Source organism: Gallus gallus, chromosome 2 (genome assembly GCF_016699485.2).
Source record: "Gallus gallus isolate bGalGal1 chromosome 2, bGalGal1.mat.broiler.GRCg7b, whole genome shotgun sequence".
Lineage (NCBI taxonomy): Eukaryota > Metazoa > Chordata > Aves > Galliformes > Phasianidae > Gallus > Gallus gallus.
The window spans coordinates 73,585,327-73,594,087 of NC_052533.1; positions in this window are offsets into that span (position 1 = coordinate 73,585,327).

Sequence of the window (8,761 nt, forward strand, 5' to 3'; positions counted from 1 at the left end):
CTGTATTTACTATTACTTTTTGACACATTAAGGCATATTGTTCTTAGTGTATCTAGAATGTTTATTTCATTAGGAAGTGGTAGCCATTTCAGTTACAGTAAAATGTCAGTGGTCATGGAAGTACTTTATAATCAAGGAACAGGAATGCAGGGTGAGTGACTGGCCAAATCTAAATACATCTGTGTGTCTTATGGCAACTATCAATATGCAGTAATTGGCACATCACACTAGAACACATAATGTTTTCATAGACTACTTTAGGAAAAAAGCCTTAGGCTGCATGTATAAGAGCGTACTTAATCTGGAGAAGAGTCATTAAAAAACTGCTAGCTTTTTTGCCTAATTACTTTAGCTTTGAGCTTTTGTACTAAGAGCTGACATGGTTTTCTTAACAAGTAACACATTTAAAGCACAGCTTTGTAGTTTATTATTTATTCATGCTGTAGCATGACCCTTCCATTTATTCTTAGTCTTCACAAATGGCTGATTGCTAAACTGAGAAGCAATAACCTATTGATTCCAAGAGAGGGGGAGAATACACAAACTGTCAAGTAACACATCAAAAGGAAGTTAAATCCACAATCTAATTAAATTAGTCTGTACAGATGAGCAAAGATGAACTAAAGTATATTTCAGAAGACTCTGTGCAGTGAACTCATTACTTGGATATATTTGTTACCTGAATAAGTATGAGGGCTGTTCCAAAAGTAATGCCTCCTACTTTATTATATTGGCCCACAACTTCAGAGGCAGATATTGGTTGCATGACAGTAGAGGATGAAGTTTCTCACCAATATTCTGTTACTTTTTGTTGTCATGCAACAGACATCAGCAGAGGGTAGTCTGAAAAACAGCATCTGACATGGAAGGAAAGGTGAAGAACTGAATTCCTCTATGCAGAAAAAAATTCACCCACTGACAATCATCAGCACTTGCTAAACATTTATGAAGACCAAACAATGGATGTGAGAATACTGAGGCAGTAGATAGTACGTTTCAGCAGTGGCAACAGCAACAGTGGGTCAGCTTCACTGGTACAGATTTTTAAAAACATGGCATGCAGTTTCTTCATCATTGCTGGTTAAAATACATAGCTAACAGTGGTGCCTATGTTTAAAAAGTAGTATTCTGTAACTGAGAATTTGCTCTACCAACTGGAGTTATTGTGCTCTTTGTATCTATTGCAGTTTCCAAGGAAATAAAGAGGAGGTATTACTTTTGGAGCAACCTACTTGTCACATTCTTCAGACTTCATTCTTCAGTTCAATTTATCTTCTGTCTGACTAATGAAAATGCAGCCAGCAAACTAAGTTAATTCTACTTGCTTGATACTAATACTATGACTATCATCAGGAAAGTAGGTGAAATTTTCATTCAGTGTCTGAGTACTGCGAGAATAAGATTCTGACCATTGGCAGAATTACCTTGAAAAACCAAAGCATCAAGCACAGAATCAAAGAATTGTAGGGTTTCGGAGGGATTAAGTCCAACTTCTCTGCTAAAGCAGTGTGTTGCAGGTTCCCTACAGTAGGTTCTTTTTTATTGTTGTTCAGAATGAGAAACCACATTTCAGCTCTGGATGAAGGGATGATCTATTATATTTTAAATACCCATTAATTGAAACTTAACTAACTTTATGTCACTAGGGTTTTTGTCAGATAATTTGTTCTTTCAATAGAAGATTTCCCTGTCTGAGAAATTTTGGAATATAACATTGTTTTCAGGTCATGTTTGGGAAGTGTTTATCTACTAGCAAAATAAATTAAAAAAATAATTAATTAATTAATTAATAATAATCAAAACTGCTTTTTTCAACAAAAGCTGTCATGTGCTTTAAAGAGTTCAAAAGCTAGACCTTCAAAGAAAGCGATAATTTCACAAAATCTTCAGATTTAATGTTTGAACCTTTCAGTAAGAATTACTGTGGCTTTTGGCACCATTTTCTGTTTGTTTGTTTGCTTTCCAGATAAATGGGTGATGCAAAATCACAGAATCATAGAATTGTAGGGGTTGGAAGGGACATCTAGAGATCATCAGGTCCAGCCCCCTGCAAAGCAGACTGCACAGGCAGGTCTTGAATATTTCCAGAGAAGAAGACTTCACAACCTCCCTGGACAGCTTGTTCCTGTGCTCTGTCACCATTACTGTGAAGAAGTTCCTTTGCATATTGGTATGGAACTTCCTATGCTCAAGCTTATGGTCGTGTCCCCACAGACCACTGACAAGATGTTGGCCACGTCTCTTTGACTCCCACACTTAAGATATTTATAAACATTAATCAGATCACCTCCGAGTTTTCTTTTCCCAAGGCTGAGCAGACCCAGGTCGCTTGGCCTTTCCTCATAGGGGAGATGCTCCAGGACCTTTATCATCTTTGTGGCCATCCGCTGGATGCTTTTCAGGAGATCCCTCTCTGTTTTTTACAGGGGAGCCCAGAACTAGATATAGTATGCCAGATGAGGCCTCACCAGAGCAGAGTAGAGGGGGAGGATCACCTCCCTTGACCTGCTGGTCACGTTCCTTTTAATGCACCCCAGGGTCCCATTGGCCTTCTTGGCCACCAGGACACACTGCTGGCTCATTGCTAACCTGTCATCCACTAGGACTCCCAGGTCCTTCTCCACAGATCTCCTCTCCAGCAGGTCATACCTCAACCTGTACTGATACTTGTGGTTATTCCTTGCCAGGTGCAAGACTCTACACATGCTTTTGTTAAACTTCATCTGGTTTATTGTTGCCCAGCTCTGCAGTTTGTCTAGGTCTTGCTGAATGGCAGCACAGCCTTCAGGTGTGTCAGCCACTCCTCCCAGCTTTGTATCATTGGAGTACTTACTGAAGGTAGACACTGTCCCCTCATTAAGATGGTCAGTGAAGATATTGAACAAGACTGGACCCAGCACAGACCCCTGGGGAACTCTGCTAGTCACAGGTCTCCAACCAGACTCTGTACCACCAATCACAACCCTCTGAACTTGGCCAGTCAGCCAGTTCTCAACCCACCTCACTGCCCACTTATTTATCCCACACTTTCTCAGTTTCAGTATCAGGATGCTGTGGGAGACAGAATCAAACCCCTTGGTAGAAGACGTTAGAAGACGAAGAAAACTTTTATACAGTGCAAATGGTTATTATGTTTCTCACCACTCCTTGATAGTTTCCTTAAAACCACTTACCCCAATTTTTGAAAACTTTCAAATAGTGCTTCAGCCACTCAGAGAAAAATAAATAAATAAATCCAAATTTTCAAATTTCCACTCCATGGCATAAATTTTTAAGTCTGAAATGTGCTGGGAATACAAATGCTTAATGTTACATTGAATACAGTTTCCGAAGATGGTATTGAATGTAAATGTAACATGTATCCAGAGACCAACTAGAGTAACAAAATACTTCTCCAGATTTCAAACCTCTTTTCAATACAGACATATCTCCTGTTTGCATAACCATGAAAAATGATTAAAAAAAAAAAGATAAGTAAAATAGAAAGCATAAAAATATTCATAAGCTAGTTTACAAATACATTTGTATTTCATGCAAACTGATTTTTAAAACTGAGGGAAATAGAATAGAGAAGTGACTGAACATTGAACAGGAAGTGAAAGCAAATTGAGGTGTTGAAATAACTGCAGTCCATCAAGACTCCAGGGGAACCTCAGTAGATTTAGGTAACATATACTGGTGAAGTGCAGCAGCATAAGAAACAGAAAATGTAGCTATGGTTTGCAGCAGTTAGATAGCATTCTACTGCAAAGAATCTACTTTGGACACTATTCTCCCTGAAAGACAGTTCTGTATGTCATAGAAGGATTGGATCCATCTTAAGCAAATGGAAAAGGAATATCTTTTTCATGGTGTTTGTTGGCAGTTGAACATTTTTAAAGGTTGTTCACCAACTGCTTTGTACTTAATTCAGTAGGAAACAAAGGCTGGGTAATATATATTATTTCCTTTCAAAACATTCTCAGAAGTTTTGTCCCTAGTTTTGATAGTATACTAACATGTAGTTTTATGAGTAAGTTTTATCAAGCACTAGCACAGCTTTTAAAAGTTCAAATATTCAATTGCTATATATATGTGTGTATGGTACTATCTAAATTTACTCCAGCTGTGGTTCTGGATGTTAGTAAATACTCCACTATCTTTCTCTACTTTGTCATGTTAAATGTCTCTGTTCTGTTTCCAGGCTTAGTATGAATCTCACTTTTGTATTCAGAAATCCACAGATCTACATCCATGACTTACTGATGACACAGGAAAGCCATGCCAAGAGTCTGGCTCAATTACTTGAGCAAGTTGTCAGATTTGAATTAAAAAAGCATACAGTAGCAGATTTTAGTCAAGGAAATATATTAATTATCTATACTGCACACGAAAATACCCAATAATAGAATGAAATGATGAATTGGAACAGTGAATGAAGACTATCACAATTTGTACGAGAATATATTTCAAGTGCACACTGTAATTACATAATCAAAGATGAAGAAAAATATTTAAAGCCAAGATGCTTAGCATATCACATCAAAGAATGACCAAAAAAATATATATATATACATGTATCTAAAACCCAAATAAATAGTTAAAATACATTCCTTGAATCAAATGCAATTGTACTGAAAAATGAATCTAAAATGGTTCAAAAATTTCAGATTTTAAACTACACTGACTACAAATTTCATTCTAATTTTCATCCTTCAAGACAACTACAAAATTCTTTCTATCAGAAAGGGAAGAAAAACAGCCAAAAAAAGCTGTTTTTAAAAAAATATAGGAGACATTCTTCCTGATTGACTTTGACAGGGCCATGCTTATGAAAAGGATTCTGTCAGACCCAAAGGGGAACAAAATATATAATACTTCTCTGACAAAACGTACTGCTGGTTAAACCAATTAAATAGGTTTCAAAAATTCTTCTTGCTTTGTAATATGAATTCAAAAATTAACTTCTATGTCAATGTTACTAAATCAGTTTAGATTTGTAACAAGCATAGAATGTCCAAAAACTTAATTAGTTCATTCACTATTAATTGAAAAATATTGAAGGGAATGGCTTTCAAGGGACAGAAACCTATTTTCGTATGCTTTGTAGGAAGTCTAAGTAATTATGTGAAATTTGCAAAATGTCTTGCAATAAGTTTTGCTGGCAAGCTCTGCAGAGTTCTGCTGTGCTTTTAATTTAAAATAATTTCAGACAGAGAGCCTTCTTCAACATAAAACATTTTCTGTGTGAAACATCTACTGTTTAAGCATAGGACCATCATTAAGAACTGTTCAAGTACCATTAACCACAAGTAGTGACCTATTAAAAAGAAATAGTACTTACTTAAAGCTGAAAATATGGTTGATTGTGGATGTAAGGGAGAAAAAAAAGGGGGGCAGGGAGGGCAGGAAATTACTGCACTCCTTTACAGTACCATCCTTTCTGACAGAAGCATGTAAAGGTAATGCAACTGCCCAATGGTTTCTACAAATGGTAAAAAATATTAGCATGTTATATTAAAGCATGACACATGATAGAAATAAATAAATAAATAAAGTTGCATCTATTTAAATGTTTTTTGGTATTATTACTAGCCCATGCTAAGATATCTTGTATATGTGTTCAATTTCAGTCTTTCTGTACTACAAATTCAAATGGAAAGAAAGAATCAAGCAAAGTTGTTCAGGATACACATCACCAAATAGTCAGAAATTTTTCAGTTATTTTACAGGAATATGCCCTTACCTCCAGATACAATATCCCATCACCTCTAGAAATGGATGACTTCTCAGTATGTTGTAAATTTTAAGCTGCTTTTTACAGTCTTTTAAGACTTTTAAGAATCTAGAGTGGCAACAAATATTATTTTCTGTTTTCTAACAGGGTAAGCGTAGATTTTATTATATATCCTTACCTTATTTCAGGATTTTATGCAAGCTTGTATTTGTTATTTATTTTCTAATCCCTGCTTCAATCACTCTGTACATCAGAGATGTGAACATCTGCCCTTAGATGAACATGTCCTTAAAAATAATGTCACTGTTGGGATAAAAGTGACCTCCTGAATTAGGCTTTGAATCAAGAAGCTGAGGCATCAAATGTTACTTAAAAAGTAAGATAGTTAAAATGTCAAATATGTGAGCTATTTTAATTCTTAGTACTCTATAGGGTCAGTGTATTTGTTGCATTTATTCAAAAAGTATTTAAGATACAAACCCATATGCAAGTATTATAATTCATTCACAGATAACTTATTAAAAAATCCTTTACTCAGTATATTCATTGGCTAGTAGCTGATATCATTTCTCAGGTTAAAGTGCAATATCGGGGATGTTTTCAGAATATAGTTGTATTCCTTCAAAACAACAACAACAAAATCTTTTAGAATTCTTACTACATAAAAATAACCTGTATTTAGTTTATTTTGAAAGAGCATATTCTCTAAACACTGTAGTAGCTCATCCCCAGTTATAACTACTTATTATGTTGCATCAGCGGTTATTTTATTTTGAAACCAGGAATATGAACCAGGAATCAAATTACTTTGAAGTGTCTGCAATACTATTATTTTAGCAATTTGTTCATTTATCAAAATAAAGCGTAAATATATTATATATATATATATTATATGAAAATATATATTTTTTTCATATATAGCTTAGGGTATCAAGGCAGTTGTGTTTTGAAGTACTTTGGGACCAACAAAAGAGCAAGAACAGAAAACTTCATATAAGAATGCATACAAATTGACAACACTTTATTTAATTAATAATAGTGAATAATTGTATTAAAAATGAAAGCTAAAAAAATAAATAATTCATTAGTAGGAACAACCAGATTATGTTTTACATAATATTTAGGCCAATATGAATCTTGACTAACTGAGATTTTAATTTCATTACATCAGAAAGAATTTCAATATTTTCACAGTACTTTGTTTCACAGGGCTGAACTGTAACTCTAAGAAATACTTAGTCCATAGATTTGATGTCTGAGGGGCAGTTTAGGCAACCTACCCTTGTGCTGTGATCCTGAATCTCTTTTGTTTTTAGTTCCTCCTTTTCTGCAAGGCCAGGAAAGGAACACACTGCACTTGAAAGTATAATTAGTCTGCTAGAAATTAGATAAGACCTTTTGCAACTATATTGTTTATAATGTAGTATTTTCAGTGTCTTCTTGTACCTACCTGGCGAATCTACACTTATAAATTTTAAATTCTACCAATTATGTTACATAGAGTAAAAAGTGATAAGCATCCTTGCAATAATTGTATACATTAATATAATTTTTAGTAGTTACAATAGATTCATTAGTTTTGTAAGACTAACTTTGCAGGATTCCTCATCAGACCTCTTTCATGTGGAAACAAATGCAGGTTTTCAGCTCCTATGCTAGATGTGATGGAAGTTGAATGCAAATGGTGAGATGGGGTTGGTGCCAGGAAGAACAGCCAAGTAGCTCCAATTCAGGTAAACTATTCAAGAGGAAACAGCCCTGTGGTGATTTTGCTTTGAATTCTTTATGGGGCTCTCAGAATTGACAGATGACTCCAGGCTTCCAAATTAGAAAATCTAGATCTGCTTCCAGCAAAAGCACAATCTGTACTTTTTTGCTGTTTGGTTTTAAGAAAAGATAATGCATATGAACCACAAGTACTCAGGTGCAATGTTGTAGGCTGTTCATTAAAATACATGGGCTGCAGCTAGTACTGTGTTGTTTACTCTTTGCTCTACAGTTACACTTCTAGATTGTTGTCCTCTGTTTTCTTGTTATTCTGTATATTAAAATAAGTGGCACAAGTAACACTCCATGCTGATTTTATTGAAATTGAACTGAGCTTATTGTGATGAATATATATATCCCTGACATATGCGAAGTTTAGTTTTATGGAAAATATGCAAATAAATAAAGTGATTCTAGTTAAGCATTTTAAAGACAAAAATGAGAATGGGAGGCATCCCATTGTGATTTCTGAAAAAATGCTTGGATCGACCTGAATGGCTTTGCACTAGAACATAGAACTTGCACTCATATAAGCTACATAATTAGATCAACAAAATTTGACTGTAAAACAAAAACAGATTAAACTTAAACTTTGTCTGTGAACACAGAACCTTGGTCTTGGGCATGCTGAGTCTTCAGCATCCCCACCTCCTGGCTTAAGCCAACACCTGCTCTGTTGCCACTGCCTTGTCTAGACAGCTTTGTCCCCAGCCAGCCCTAGGCCCCAGCCATGTTCGTCCATGTGCTGCTGTGTCTGATTATAAAAATATTCTTGCCTACCACATCCTTAGCAACTATAATTTGTGAGTACTTGCATGTGTCAACTTAGCAAACAACTCTGAAGTAACAGAATTTCCCTAGGTGTTGCCACAGTTTAGCAATGTATAAATAATGGTGTATAAATGTAAGAAAACATAATGAAAGACCAGACTAATAAAACTCCTCTAAATTAAGTCACTTGAAAATCCTCACACTTTTAGTGAAGTTCTATACCTAGGTTTTTTTGCTGCCAAGTAAATCAGAGAAATGGGAATGCCTTAGCTTTGCTCAAAATCCACTGAAACCTAAACATCTTCAGCTGAAATTTTGTCTGACAACTACCTATATATATACATAAATATATATATATATATATATATCCTATATATATTGCTTTAGTGCAAAGCCATATATATATATATAGGATACATATATATATAGGACATATATATATATTTATATAGACTTTTCTGCCACCTTATATAATTAAAATTAACAGTTATTTGATAAAAATACCCA